This window comes from Mustelus asterias, chromosome 2 (genome assembly GCF_964213995.1).
Source record: "Mustelus asterias chromosome 2, sMusAst1.hap1.1, whole genome shotgun sequence".
Taxonomy (NCBI): domain Eukaryota; kingdom Metazoa; phylum Chordata; class Chondrichthyes; order Carcharhiniformes; family Triakidae; genus Mustelus; species Mustelus asterias.
In genome coordinates, this window is record NC_135802.1 from 91,967,602 (window position 1) to 91,984,045 (window position 16,444).

At 45.6% G+C, this 16,444-nt stretch overlaps 1 non-coding gene across 1 annotated transcript; it reads right to left on the reverse strand.

Moving 5' to 3' along the window:
* Positions 1-2,516: 2,516 nt before the first annotated feature.
* On the reverse strand, positions 2,517-2,598 carry trnas-uga (transfer RNA serine (anticodon UGA)). Its single transcript has one exon. It is a non-coding gene; the product is annotated as a tRNA-Ser (tRNA).
* Between the last annotated feature and the right edge of the window lie 13,846 nt (positions 2,599-16,444).

Consider the following 16,444-nt stretch of genomic DNA (forward strand, 5'->3'; position numbering starts at 1 on the left):
GTGCCCACCCCAGTCCAACACCGGCATCTCCACATTATTGTAACAAGCCTCTTACGGCCCATTTTATCCAGAGACTTCCAGAAATCATGTACATATATTGAAATCCATCTATTCAACGAGTCCCTTCTTTAAATAAATGCTCTGTTAAATTTGTTAATCATATCTTTCCTGTGAAGTCCCATTATGGCTATCCTTTTCTTTATTCATGCATTTCTAAATTCCCATCAATTTTACCATGAATTGTATTTTAACATATTTGGGCCCAACTGATGTTAGACTGATTGGTCGGTCTATGGTTATCCAAGGTGTTACAGCGACTGCTTTCCAGTCACTGACACAATTTGTACATCTACAGAACATTGCAAACTGTGAACAAAGCGTCTGTTACATTCTTGTTGATTTCTTTCAACAGCCTGGAGTGCATACCATCTGGGCCCCTTCAGTTCAGCTGTTTACATTTAGAACCAATTCCGTTCTACAGTTAACTGTAACCATTGCTCTATAGCTTCCTCAATCCACCTTCCTCCTCACTGCCATCATTATTTTAGAACAATAGACACAAATTAAACTCCCTCAATCATTGTTGCGTAGTCCAGTCCTCCCTTTAAATGTTTCTTTACCTTTCAGATAGGCTTAAAAGTATTATACTTCCTTTTCTATTATCTTGTAGCTTTTTTCATATTTTCAATTGTCATTTTTAATTTTTCTTTTCAGCTGTTCATTTCTCACAAAATATCTTCGGTATTTCAGCCAAAAATATTAGCATATGTCTCAATTTAATTTTAATCTCTCTCTACATCTTTCTAGTTTTTTTGCATCCTGTGATGACTTGTGGGAATTGTTATGGACATGGCGAGACAGAATTCAGGAAAAATCTCCGTTCCCTACCCAACTGTCCACAATCTGTATATTTTTGAGAAGATGTGTGTATTTTTAATCACAGAGTGCGTGGATGATTTGAATAACCAGTTTTTTTGAGGCTTTAAGAGGGCTGTTTACTTATATGCTCACCCTAAAACCTAACACTACAGCATTCACTACAAACACAGTCAAGGGAAGTACAGCTAAAAATAATAGTGCACTTTTACAGGTTATAAGCAAAATAAAAGTTCATAGTTCACATGATTGTCTTGTTCTGGAAAATATACGTTGCATGCCTAATGGAAATGACATTTTCACTCCTGAAGGGTGGTTGAGTTGAGTTAATTGCCTGTTACCAGGAGATCGGTCTACTATTGTGATCGACCCAAAAAAATAATGGGCTTGGAGACAGTAGGAGAATAAATCATGACACTGCAGTTTCTGGTCTCTCACCAGCAGGAAATTTAAAAAAAAATCTAAACTGGATGACCTCACACTTCCTCAGTTTCACCTGCCTGTTCTCACCGAATCTGCGTCATAGACTCTCTACAGTGCAGGAGGAGGCCATTCAGTCCATCGAGTCTGCCCCGACCACAATCCCATCCAGACCCTATTCCCGTAATCCCTCATATTTACCCTGCTAATCTCCCTGACACTAGAGTTAATTTAGCGTGACCAATCAACCTAACACGCACATGTTAGAACTGTGGGAGGAAACTGGAGCACCCGGAGGAAACCCACGCAGATAGAGGGAGAATGTGCAAACTCCACACAGACAGCGACCCAAGGCCAAAATTGCACTCGGGTCCCTGGCGCTGTGAGGCAGCAGTGCTAACCACCGTGCCGCTATAACTTTCTTGTCCCTTTGTAACTTTCTATCCACACAACTGTTTTTCAAAAAATATTCTGCATGTTATACAGATACGATGGGCTATAACTTACGACATTGGCAATTGAGTCAGATTTTCACTCCACTTGAAGTTACTAACCTGGAACTCCAAGCAATCCTATATCACCCAACTTCCCAACTCAGGCTGGGCAAGTTGGGAAGTTGGGTGATATAGGATTGCTTGGATCGTACAGTTAAGGGCAGTCCAGGTGAAGGCAAGTAAGCCGTGCCCCTTTCTTTAAACAGCACTAGCTACCATCAACCAGGTAAAGGTCCAGCCAAGTTTAAATGGCTGTGGGAGAAGGTAATTCATTGAAACAAAATTGAAACCCTGCAGTGCAGAAGGAGGCCATTCAGCTCATCGAGTCTGCACTGACAACAATCCCACCCAGGCCCTATCTCCACAACCCCACACATTTACCCCGCTAACCTCTTTAACCTACACATCCCGGGACACTATGGGCAATTTAGCATGGCCAAGCAACCAAACCTCTACATCATTGGAGTGTGGAAGGAAACCAGGGCACCCGGAGGAAACCCACACAGACGCAGGGAGAATGTGCAAACTTCACACAGATAGTGACCCAAGCCGGGAATCAAACCCAGGTCCCTGGAACTGGGACCCAAGCCGGGAATCAAACCCAGGTCCCTGGAGCTGTGAGGTAGCAGTGCTAACCACTGTGCCACCGTGCTGCCCTAAAATAACGATTTGTTCTCGAACCAGTGGCTTTCTTGGATCAGCCAAATAAACATTTCTAATTACACTCGCTGCGAGCAGGGTTCGAACCTCCACAGGGAAACCCCATTGGATTTCAAATCCAACACATTAACCACTCGGCCATCGCAGCTGCGATTATTTGAGGTTAGTCTTGGAGTCATAGAGGTATACAGCATGGAAACAGGCCCTTTGGCCCAACTTGTCCATGCTGCCCTTTCTTTAACCATGAAGCTAGTCCCAATTGCCCGCCGTTGGCCCATATCCCTCTATACTCATCTTACCCATATAACTGTCCAAATGCTTTTTAAAAGACAAAATTGTACCGGTCTCTATTACTACCTCTGGCAGCTCGTTCCAGAAACTCACCACCCTCTGTGTGAAAAAATTGACCTTCTGGATCCTTTTGTATCTCTCCCCTCTCACCTTAAACCAATGTCCTCTAGTTTTAGACTCCCCTACCTTTGGGAAAAGATGTTGACTATCTACCTGATATATGCCCCTCGTTATTTGATAGGCCTCTATAAGATCACCCTTCAGCCTCCTACACTTCAGGAGAAAAAGTCCCAGTCTATCCAGCTTCTCTTTACAACTCAAACCATCAAGTCCCAGTAGCATGGTAGTAAATCTTTTCTGTACATTTTCTAGCTTAATAATATATTTTCTATAATAGAGTGACCAAAACTGTACACAGCATTCCAAGTGTGCCCTTACCAATGTCTTTTACAACTTCAACAAGATGTCCCAACTCCTGTATACAATGTTCTGACCAATGAAACCAAGCATGTCGAGTGCCTTCTTCACCACTCTGTCCATCTTTGACTCCATCTTCAACGAGCTATGAACCGGTACTCCGAGATCTCTTTGCTCTATAATTTTCCCCAATGTCCTACCATTAATTGAGTTAGTGGGTAATATTTGGCTGCGGGGGGGGGGGGCATGGAAGTGGGAGAGAGTCGAGAGTCAGGCCGGTGGGAGGTGAGAGTGAGGAGTTGGAAGTCGGTGGGTTAGATGGGATGGTGGTTTTGAGTTGGGCCTGGTTGGGGGGTTTTGGGAGTCAGGGGGTGGGGGGGTAGGGAGATCCTTGAGGGGTCATGGTGGGTGGGGAGTACTGTGGAGGGGTCAGGGATAATAGTCAAGAGGTGAGGAGAGTCCCATAGGGTTTGGAGGGGTGGGGGGGGATCCTGTCTGAGGTCAATGGGATGGGGAAATTCTGTGGGAGTTGGCTTGGGTTGGTACAATAGTTGGGCAGAAGCTATGAGTGGTTTTAATCCTTCTAATTTTTTATGTGCAACCATTGATATAACATAGTCAGAACTAACCAAAATTACGAGTTAAATCACTTTTCACATGGTTCCCAGTGCATGACATTGCTCATCAGAAGTTTGAACTTTCCAAGCAATTGCCATGCAATCCTTACCTGGGAAACTCTGAGGGGTGGGATGGAGGATAGTTGGGTTCCTCAGTATATCTTTGTGTTACCCATCGATACACTGTCCTGGAACTCAGAATTTATGGTCCATTATGTTTGTTTCTATCAAACTTAGGGCGAGTAAAATTATTCAATATGAATATCTGGACTTACATATTTCACTGAATCATCTGTAGATCCTCATGATCAAAAATCATGTCCACTGGTTGATGATTGGTAATGCACACCAAAAATAATACAATTTCCCTTCATATATCCTAACTCTATCCATATTAATTCCATCTCAACAACAAACCCCTATGATCTAGCTCAGTAACAGAAAGCTTTACCAATCACCTCACCCACCCCTTTGCTACTAACTGTCCCTGCTAAAAATGTTATAACTTGGAAATTTTATAAAGTGTTATAAAATGTTATAAAAGTCCCAACCTTGTTCAAACCTCAGTGACGTCTCCACTAAAAGCTAGTCAATCCACTCCCCTCACAGATATTATAATAAAAGCAAAATACCGTAGATGCTGGAATCTGAACGAATAAGAGAAAATGCTGGAAAATGTTAACATAGAGTCATAGAGGTTTATAGCATGGAAACAGGCCCTTTGGCCCAACTTGTCCATGCTGCCCTTTTTTAAAAAAAACCCCTAAGTTAATCCCAATTGCCCGCATTTGGCCCATATCCCTCTATACCCATCGTATCCATGTAATTATCTAAATGCTTTTTAAAAGATAAAATTGTACCCGCCTCTACTACTACCTTGGCAGCTTGTTCCAGACACTCACCACCCTCTGTGTGAAAAAATTTGCCCCTCTGGACACTTTTGTATCTCTCGCCTCTCACCTTAAACCTATGCCCTCTAGTTTTAGACTCCCCTACTTTTGGGAAAAGATATTGACTATCTACTTTGTCTATGCCCCTCATTATTTTAAAGATCTCTATAAGGTCACCCCGCAGCCTCCTACGCTCCAGAGAAAAAAGTCCCAGTCTATTCAGCCTCTCCTTATAACTCAATCCATCAAGTTCCTGTAGCATCCTAGTAAATCTTTTCTGCACTCTTTCTAATTTAATAATATCCTTTCTATAATAGGGTGATCAGAATTGCACACAGTATTCCAAGTGTGGCCTTACCAATGTCTTGTACAACTTAACAAGATGTCCCAACTCCTGTATTCAATGTTCTGACCAATGAAACCAAGCATGCCGAATGCCTTCTGTGACTTCACTTTCAAGGAGCTATGAACATGTACCCCTAGATCTCTTTGTTCTGTAACTCTCCCCAATGCCCTACCATTAACTGAGTAAGTCCTGCCCTGGTTCAATCTACCAAAATGCATCACCTCGTATTTGTCTAAATTAAACTCCATCTGCCATTCGTCAGCCCACTGGCCCAATTGATCAAGAACCTGTTGCAATTGGAGATAACTTTCTTCACTGTCCACTATGCCACCAATCTTGGTGTCATCTGCAAACTTACTAACCATGCCCCCTATGTTCTCATCCAAATCATTAATATAAATGACAAATAACAGTGGGCCCAGCACTGATCCCTGAGGCACACCGCTGGTCACAGGCCTCCAGTTTGAAAAACAACTCTCCGCAACCACCCTCTGGATTTTGTCAAGAAGCCAATTTTGTATCCATTTAGATACCTCACCCTGGATCCCGTGAGATTTAACTTTGTGCAACAACCTACCATGTGGTACCTTGTCAAAGGCCTTGCTAAAGTCCATGTAGACAACATCAACTGCACTGCCCTCATCTACCTTCTTAGTTACCCCTTCAAGAAACTCAATCAAATTTGTGAGACATGATTTTCCACTCACAAAGCCATGCTTACTGTCCCTAATCAGTCCTTGCATCTCTAAATGCCTGTAGATCCTGTCTTTCAAAATACCTTCCAACAATTTACCCACCACAGATGTGAGGCTCACTGGCCTGTAGTTCCCAGGCTTTTCCCTGCAGCCCTTCTTAAACAAAGGCACAACCGTTGCCACTCTCCAATCTTCAGGCACCTCACCCGTGACTATCGATGATTCAAATATCTCGGCTAGGAGACCCGCAATTTCCTCCCTAGCCTCCCACAATGTCCTGGGATATACCTCATCAGGTCCCGCAGATTTATCTACCTTGACGCGCTTTAAGACTTCCAGCACCTCCTTCTCTGTAATATGTATGCTCCTCAAGACATCACTATTTTTTATTTCCCCAAGTTCCCTACCATCCATGCTTTTCTCAACAGTAAATACTGATGAGAAATATTCATTTAGGATCTCATCTCTTGTGGATCCGCAGATAGATGACCTTGTTGATCCTTAAGAGGCCATACTCTCTCCCTTGTTACTCTTTTGCCCTTTATGTATTTGTAGAAGCTCTTTGGATTCTCCTTTGCCTTATCTGCCAAAACAATTTTGTGTCCCCTTTTTACCCTCCTGATTTCTCTCTTAACTCTACTCCTACATCCCCTATACTCTTCAAGAGATTCACTTGATCCCAGCTGCCTATGGACGTCATGTGCCTCTTTCTTCTTTTTGACCAGGGCATCAATATCCCGAGTCATCCAGGGTTCCCGACTTCTGCCAGCCTTGCCCTTCACTCTAAGAGGAATGTGTTTACCCTGAACCATGGTTAACACACTTTTGAAAGCATGCCACTTCCCAGACGTCCCTTTGCCTTCCCACAGACTCCCCCAATCAACGTTTGAAAGTTCCTGCCTGATACCATCAAAATTGGCCTTGCCCCAATTTAGAACTTTAACTTTTGGGACAGACCTATCATTCTCCATAGCTATCTTAAAACTAATAGAATTATGGTCACTGGTCCCAAAGTGATCCCTCACTAACACTTCTGTCACCTGCCCTTCCTTATTTCCCAAGAGGATTTCAAGTTTTGCCCCCTCTCCAGTCGGGCCATCCACATACTGAATGAGAAATTCCTCCTGAATACACTCAATAAATTTCTCTCCATCCAACCCTCTAATACTATGGCTGTCCCAGTCAATGTTGGGAAAATTAAAATCTCCGACTATTACCATCCTATTTTTCTTGGAGCTATCTGTAATCTCCTATTTGCTCCTCAATTTCCCACTGACTATTTGGGGGCCTATAGTACAACCCTATCAAAGTGATTTCTTATTTCTCAGTTCTACCCATATAGACTCAGTAGCCGAACCCTCTGATATATCCCCTCTCAGTACGGCCGTGATGCTTTCCCTAATCAAAAGTGCAACTCTCCCTCCTCTCTTACCTCCTGTTCTATCTTTCCTATAGCATCTGTATCCTGGAACATTAAGCTGCCAATCCTGTCCCTCCCGTAGCCATGTTTCAGTAATTGCTATAATATCCCAGTCCCACGTACCTATCAATGCCCTGAGTTCATCTGCCTTGCCCGTCAGGCCTCTTGCATTGAAATAAATGCAGTTTAATCTGGACTTCCCTTGCTCTCTGTCTTGCTTCTGTCTGATCTGTCTGGTACTAGGATTACTGACACTGCCTTTACTAATTAATGTGCTCTCTTTAACTTCTGTGCTGTCCTCAAACTTCTCTTCTGTCTCCCTACTGCTTTGGATCCCACCCCCCTGCCAAACTAGTTTAAACCCTCCCGAGTGGCTCTAGCAAATCCCCCCGCCAGGATGTTAGTCCCCCTCCAGTTCAAATGTAACCCATCCCTCTTGGACAGATCTGACATCATCTGTGGAGAGAGAATAGAGCCAATGTTTCTGCTGGAATTTTAGCGGCACACCTGCCCTGGAATTGGGGTGGGCGAGGCTCGCAGAACGGCATTCTCCGTTGGCCTCGGGTGGGATGTTACGAGTCTTGGGCAGGGGAGGCGGTAAAATTCCAGCATTCGAGTCTGAAAGGTCACCCAGATTCAAAACGTTAGCTCTGTTCTCTCTCCACAGATGGGGTCAGATCTGTTGTGGTTTACCAGTATTTTCTGTTTATTTTTCCCTCACAGATATTTCTGTTTTCACAAACCAGTTTAGTTTTGAATGCTTTACACATGTTTCTGTAAATAGCCATCAATGCTGATTCCAGCTTCTCTGAACTTTGAAACTCATTTTCTTCCCTGGTTTTCTCATTTAAGTTTTGGACAGCCCTGCATCCTTCCATAACCCCATTTTTCACCAAGAATGTCCACTGAGGTTTACCCAATCAGCTGTGATACTTTCAGCAAAAGCCCTGGATGCTCAACATAACCAGTTACAGCAGTCGAATGGGAGAATGTTTGAGGAAATTTATATTCTATGTCTAAAAATATATTCACACTTCTGGCTTTCATTGTCTGTTTCAGATAAGCCTTTCCCTTCAAATTCAACTGCTTGATTGATCCTGCTCTACCTCCCCAGTTACAACCCTAGACCTTCTCCACCACTTGCCCACCATCCGATTTCTCCATTTATCCTCTCCTCAAGAGCGTCGGTAAAGGCTTGGCCTTCAAGATAACCTTTCCCTGTTCCAGAACTCATTCCAACGCCCCAGGAATTTGAGTCCTTCCACCTGGTACCAATTTTCAACCAAACATTGATCTTCTTAATTTTGATTTCAATGACTTGTGGCAGAGGAATTGGAAGATCATGTCAATCGGGCCACTCAATATTTTAACAAATTAAGTTATGTTCTATTTCGGATTTATTTTCTCTAATTCAGATCTGTTTAATTCTGCAAGCATCAGCTAAGTTAGGTGGTTTAATTGGTTAATAATTCATCAAAAGTGATATTGGACTAATTTTCTGAGAGGCTTGGTGCCGATTGGAAAGTCCGACATTAAGGTCTATTTCTGACACATTTGCACCCTTATAATTCTGCTTTGTCAAAGATGTTGTATTTGGAACCCACATTTATGTTCATGGCCTGGTTAAGCAAATTACAAATTAAAAGAGCCACTTGATAAAAATGTTCTACAGGCTCGTTAACTTGAGCTCAAACAAGACACAGTAAACACCTAATAAATATAAAGCTTTAGACGATGCTGTTGCTTGTAGATTAAATTTGGCAGTAAGTTGGCTATAGTTAGTATGCTCAAGTTTAGAAACTGGATAATTGTGGAACATTTTATGCTAGGATCATGATTTTATATTCTAATGTTTTGCTTGGGTCAGGAATCCTAAGCAATGGGAGCGAGTAGGAAATGGTTTAATACAATGGAATTTAATGCTTGGATCAGATTAATATTTGGATGTGATATGTATTTATCTAGAGTTAAATATAAAATGAAAAAGCCTTTCAGTTGCAATCTATGAAATGAAAGCCAATATGAATAGAGCTTAATTCAGGTATACTAAATATACATTAACTATAGCTTTGTGTGACAGGTAAGAGAAATTTATGTTGCATCTTATCTTGACCTACAATGAGAAATATATTAAGTACGCCACCAGGATAGATTTTTAAAAGATAGGATTAAACACTTTAATAGGACAAGCATGCAGCAATAACCTCCTAGTTTGCTTTCATTTCAACTCCTCTGGTCTGCTGCCACTTTTTGCTTTGCTTTTAACCATTGTAACAGTATTAGACTCTGAGCTGTGACCCTCTGAACTCTCTTTACTTGAGTGTAAATAGCAAAAGATATTGCTTGTTTGAATGAATGGACTATCCCATGGAGGAAAATAATAGCTGTATCCTAGCACTGCAGTCTGAGGGAAGAATAGGAGTCCTAATGTTTAAAAGACTAACAGAAGAGGGTGAAACTTGATTACTTTAAGAATTAAAACTGTTGCTATAGCAAAGTCAGCAAAATACTGTTTCTATGTATTGATCCAAGTGTATTTTGCACAAAGCCACTCAATGCTAACATTCTTAAGTCTAAAGGTAAGAACTTATTTAGTTATTTTTCTAGCAGCACTTCAGTTGTTAAAATATTATATTCACACTCTTTTACTGCAATACTCACCAGTGAAAGTATTGACCACAAACCAAAGGGTTACCATTGACCAGAAATAGAACTAGAACAGCCATATAAATACCATGGCTACAAGAACAGGTCAGAGGCTGGGAATTCTGCCCAGAGTAACTCACCTCCTGACTCCCAAAGGCTGTCCACCATCTGCAAGGCACAAGTCAGGAGTGTGATTGCCTGGATGAGTGCAGCTCCAACAACACTCAAGAAGCTTGACACCATCCAGGGCAAAGAGCATGCTTGATTGACATCCCACCCACTACTTTTAGCATTCATTCCCCCCACCACTGACACACAGTGGCAGCAGTGAGTGCTGTCTACACGATGCTCTGCAGCAACTCGCCAAAGCTCCTTCAATAGCACCTTCCAAACCTGCGACCTCTATTTCCTAAAATGGCAAGGGCAGCAGATGCATGGTAGCACTACCAACTGCAAGTTCCCCTTCCAAGTTCGCACCCAATCCTGACCTGCAACTATGGCTGCGATTCTCCCATCGCGACCTGCAACTTTTCTGGCGGGTCGAGGTGGGAGATGCGCGTCGCCGGCCTGGTTCCGGGATACGCGCATGCGCCGGGAATGCATACACATCTACCAGACGTGGCGAACATTCACCGGTCGGACCATGCTGGAAACTGGCGGGAAGGCAGGTAAATAATTTGAATATTTTTTTAATATGTTTAAAATGTCGTTTAAATCTAATAATCGGGAACTTACCGGTCCTGATTGAATCTCCCATCCCGCCAGGAGTACTTCATTCCAGTGGGGTTTAGAGTAGCTCCCCACATTCAGGGAGCTAGCGGGAGACCCCCCTGGAATGAAGGGGGGGGCAATTGAGGCCCTCCCAGGGGGTTGGGCAGCGGGGGGTGGTGCCCCCTGAGCATGGGCACCATGGCAGTGCCAACCTGTGCCCCTTGGCACTGCCCAAGGGGCAAAATGCCCATGCCCAGGGGGCACCTTGGCACTGCCCACCGGGCACCAGACTGTGCCAAATGGGCAGGACGTAGGGGCAATCGGTGGGGGTGGGGGATCGCCACTGCTGGGCGGAGGTGGGCTGGACATCCGGGCGCTCTGCGGCGTGGGGGTCAGGGCTGGCCCGGGAATTGTTGTGGGGGCAGCAATCGGGCCGTGGTGGGGGGGGATGGGCTGGAGGGGCAGCGCTGCGGGGGTCATTTAACTTGATGTCGTGCCCATTTTGGGCGCGGTCGAGATGGAGCCATTTTCAGTGATTGGTAAAGAGGAACAGCCGTGGAGGTGGTCGCAGATTGTGCTATTCGCCTCACGCCCGACTTTACCAAGTTTTCCCACCCAAAAAAGGGCGCAACTTGATGGTAAAATCGGACCCTAAGTGTCCAGCTAGCGTGTAGATGGGAGAGTTCCTGATCCATATTTTGTATGCGTTTTCACGCCCGATCTTATACACTCAGTCATTGAAAATATGGACTAGACCATTTTTAGCTACTGCAGGCAGTGGGCTGGTCTTAATTTGCCAGCCAGCCTGAAGAGGGAGCTACTGTACATGCGCAGACCTCTGGGAGGCCAGCGATTGGGGGAGGGGGGCGCGGGGCAGGGAGGGGGAGCAGTGTGCATATGCCAATCTCCCCACTGACAATTTGGCACATGCTCAGTGGCCCACTCAGCACTATGGAGCCGGCCTCTCAGGCGGAATAGGCCCCGCCCCCACTTTCCGGTGTGAATCCCTTTGCCCGGAGATTCGTGAAACTACATACGCCCAAAAAGTGGCCGGAAAAATCTCCTGTTTTCCTGCCTGTTGGACACTTTGTTTTTTTTGGGAGAATCCCAGCCAACATGACTGAAGAACAGCATTTTGTCTTCTTTTGACATTATTTAAGAGTTCTCTTCATTTTCTGGCCTTGTTCTGTACCTTTCTGTTAGTTTTTTTTCCTTCCCAGTTTACCCTTTTTAAGCACCACATTTCGAAGCTGTTGATTTGCTTTTCTCTTTCTTTCTCAATGCTCCAAGCATTCATTATGTTGATGGGAAAGATCTTCGATTCAGCAGGAATACTGGAATTGACTGGAATCAGGTAATGACAATCAGAAATGAGAACAAACTCGATTGGAATAGATAAGGCTGTATTCTCTCAGCAGATTGTTTTCCTCTATTCACGGCTTATTAAACCATAAACCATGTTCTAAATAATTTCACATTCATTGAATTGCAATCATTATTGTAAAAGGGACAGCTAATCTGCACACAGCAAGGTGCCAGCAACAGCAAATAAGATGAAAGGATAGCTAATCTGTTGCTGGTGCTGTTGATTGAGGGAGAAATTCATTTGCCTAAAAAAACAACAGTGATTACACTTCAAAAGTAATTCACCAGCTGTGAAGTGCTATGGGACATTCTCAGGATGTGATGTCTTGCAAAGAAAATGCAAGATCATTTTTACATTATGAACTCATGTAAAAATAAGATGAAAGCACGGTGACACAGTGGTTAGCACTGCTGCCTTCCAGCTCCAGGGACCTGGCTTCAATTCACGGTTGGGTCACTGTCTGTGTGGAGTTTGCATGTTCTCCCCGTGTCTGCGTGGGTTTCCTCCCACAATCCAAAGATGTGCGGGTTAGGTGCATCGGCCATGCTAAATTGCCCCTTAGTGTCCTGGGATGCGTAGGTTAGAGGGATTAGCAGGGTAAATATGTAGAGTTACGGGGATAGGGCCTGGGTGGGATTGTTGTCGGTGCAGGCTCAATGGGCCAAATGGCCTCTTTCTGCACTGTTGGGTTTCTATGATCGGTAACCTACAAATTATCACTTGATGATCTTGGCAAACGAATGATTTACAAAATGGCATGACATTGCTCAGTTCTCTCTTTATTAAGATAACAACAACTTGTATTTATATAGCACTTTTAATGTAATAAAAAGTTTTCAGGTGCATAACAGGAGCATTATAAAACCAAGCCACATAAGGTGATATTAGGGTAGGTGATCAAAAGTTTAGGAGAAGAGATATGTAGGTTTTAAGGAGCATCTTATCGGAGGAAAGCAGGGTTGAGAGGTAAGGGGATTTAGGGAGTGAATTCCAGAGCTTAGGGCCAAAGCATATGATCAACCATGTCAAAGGCTGCAGACAGATTGAGGAAATGTACCTTTGTCACAGTCACATAGAACAAAGAACGAAGAACAGTACTGCACAGGAACAGGCCCTTTGGCCCACCATGTCTGTGCCAACAGGTGCCTCTCTAATCTAATATTTTCTTGCCTCTACATGGTTCATATCCCTCTTTTTCCTGCCTATTCATGTACCTATCCAGATGCCTCTTGAACATTGTTTATAGAATCTGCTTCCACCACCTCCTCCAGCAGCACGTTCCTGGCTTTCACCACCCTCTATGTGAAAAACTTGCCCCTTACATCTCTTTTAAACTTTCTCCCTCTCATTTTCAACCTATGCCCCAAGTAATTGACCCTGGGAAAAAGAGTCTGACTATCCACTCTATCCAAGCTTGTCATAATCTTGTAAATCTCTATCAGGTCCCCCCTCATCCTCCGACACTCCAATGAAAACAATCCAAGTTTGTTCAATCTTTCTTCATAGTCCATATCCTCCAAACCAGGCAACATCCTGGTAAATCTCTTCTGCACCCTTTCCAATACATCAACATCCTTTTGGTACTGTGGCGACCAGAATATTGTACACAATACTCCAAATGCAGCCTAACCAAAGTTATACAGCTGCAACATGATTTTCCAATTCCTATACTCAATGCCCCAACTGATGAAGGCCAGCATGCCATATGCCTTCTTGGCCACCATGTCCACCCGAGTTGCCTCCTTCAGGGAACTGTGGATCTGCATGCCTAAATCCCTCTGTATGCTAATATTTCTAAGGGCTCTACTATTGTTTGGCAATAGACTTTCCAAATCGCATCAACTCACATTTGACCGGGTTAAATTCCATCTGCCATCTTTTGGCCCAGGGTCCAACTGATTTATATCCTGCTGTATCCTCTGATAATCCTCCTCACTATCCACTACTCCCCCAATTTTGGTGTCATCTGAAAATTTACTAATCAGATAATCTACATTTTCCTCCAAATTATATATATATAAGCAAACAACAGAGGCCCCAGCACTGATCATTGTGGAATGCCGCTTGTTACAGACCTCCAGTTAGAAAAGTACCATTTCACTGCTACTCTCTGCTTTCTAAGCCCAAGCCAGTTTTGTGTCCATCTTACCAGCTCACGTCAGATCCCATATGACTTCACCTTCTGTATCAGCCTGCCATGAGGAACCTTATTGAAAGCTTTACTAAAGTCCATGTATACGACATCCACTGCCCTGCCCTGGTCAATTTTTCTTGTCACTTCCTCAAAGAACTCAATCAAGTTTGAAAGATGACCTCCCCTTCTCAAAACCATGTTGCCTATCACTGATAAGCCTATTCTCTTCCAGATGTAAGTACATCCTGCCCCTAAGAATTCTCCAATAGTTTCCACACCACTGATGTAACGCTCACAGGCCTGTAATTTCCTGGATTGTCTCTTCTGCCTTTCTTAAACAGAGGAACAATAGGATGTCATTTGTAACTTTGATAAGAACTGTTTCAGTACTGTGGCGGGAGCAGAAACTTGGGCCACGATTCTCCTATCGTGACCCGCAACTTTTGTATTGAGTCAGGCTGGGAGATGCGCATGTCGGCCATTTTGCGGGTTCCCTGACAGCTTTTATGATCCGCGCGCATCTCCCAACTGGAGAAAAATGGTGCCGCTGGGAACCTGCAGAAAACCAGCGGGCCACTGATTAGCATGCATTTACATACCTTTGCATGCCAGTATCAGAATCCACACGACAATCTCCGCCCATGTCTGCGTCTCCCACCTCTTGGGCATGAATCAGAATAGGTATTTAAAAATCGCAACCGGACGTGGCAGTCTTGAACTGGCGTGAGGTGGTAAGTTCTGCTAGCGGAGCGCAGGGGATGTTGCAGGCAGGCCCTGGAGATGCCTGGTGGCCTTCCTCCTGCTGCCTTCAGGAGTTGGCCCATGGACCAGTGATATCTGTTGGCGGGGGGGGGGGGGGGGGGGGGGGGCGGGGGAGGGGGGCGGGGGGCGGTTGACTTGTATTTCCTCACAGTTCCCTGGATGAGGTTCTGTCACAGAGTCCTGCTCCCCACTACCCCACGCCCCCTCCCCCTCAGGCAGTGCTGAAGCACAGTGTGGAAAGCAGCCTCGAGGACTCCCGCTTCCCCCTGACATTCCCCCCCCCCCCCCCCCCCCACCCCTCCACAACACTTTGCAGTGGCATTGTCTTGCTGCGGGGTGTGGTCAGGGACTCTACTAAGTGCTGGTGTTCCGGGGTGGGGGGGGGGGGGGGCGGAGTGCACCATGTGCTGACTGAGGCCTAACCAGATGAAGCAGCTGCTGCTCCAGGCCGGGGTGCAGAGGTTCAGACATGGACTGCATGGAATCTGCTGTCACTGGGCACACATCTGGTGCTGCTTTGCAGTCTGTCCCTGCCCTGTGACACGGACCAGCAACACATGCCTGTAGTGGATGCTGCAGTTGCACACATAGCAATGGCTCAAGGGTGCGCATTGCCCTCATCTGCACACTGACCGGCATAATCTGTGCCAGCATTTGTCATGATGGGAATCTCACACAATCCTAATCGGGCCACGCACGGCACCATGGACTGTGTGGTGTTGCCAGCACCCACAAGTGGGGATGCTGGCCCAAGTGAGGGATTGGGGTGGTGCTGGGTCTATGCAGCCAATGAGAATAATCCGTCATTCTATGCTCTTTCCAAACTCTACTGTGCAGATGGATCTTGATTTGCTCAATCTGGAGCTGGCCACGTTGGCGGCAGCAGAGGTGGAGGAGGAGGAGGAGGTGGCGTGTGTGGAGAGACCACCGCAAGAGGAGCCACCAGGAAGCCCTCAGCAAGGAGGGCAGGGGGCTTCCGCTAAGGGCAAGGAGGTGGGTGAGTAGCCTCCTGAGGGTGCAGAGGCCAAGGAGATACAGGCCCCACAAGTCCTTCGAGGCCCTCTCGGAGGAGATGTGCCGTCGTCGGCTGCGCTTGTCCAAGACCACGGTGCATCACATTTGTGAGGTGCTCTCACACCTGGCACCTCAGGGGAGTGGAGGCCACCCGCTCCCTGTGGTTGTGAAGGTGACGGCAGCCCTCAATTTCTATGCCTCCAGGTCATTCCAGGCTCCCATTGGTGACCTAGCTGGGATCTCCCAGGCCTCCATGCACAGATGTGTGCAGCAAGTCACAGATGGCCTGTATGCCCGGGCAGGGCAGTTCATCAATTTCAATGTAGGCTGTGCACAGCAGGAGGCCCGAGTTCTCGGCTTCGTATCCATCGCCGGGATCCCGAATGTGCAGGGCGCAGTGGGTGGGACACACATCGCCTTGCGGGCCCCCCATGCAGGGCCGCAGCAATTTGTGAACAGGAAGGGGTTCCACTCCCTGAACGTCCAAATTGTCTGCGACCATTGGCTCAAGACCATGCAGGTTGATGCACGCCATCCAGGGAGTGTCCATGACAGCTTTATGATCCGACAATCAGACATCCTTGGGCTCTTTGAAGACCAGCCCAGGCTCCCGGGATGGCTACTGGGTGACAAGGGTTACCCGCTAAGATCATGGCTGATGACGCCTGTGTGGAGGCCCGAGGCG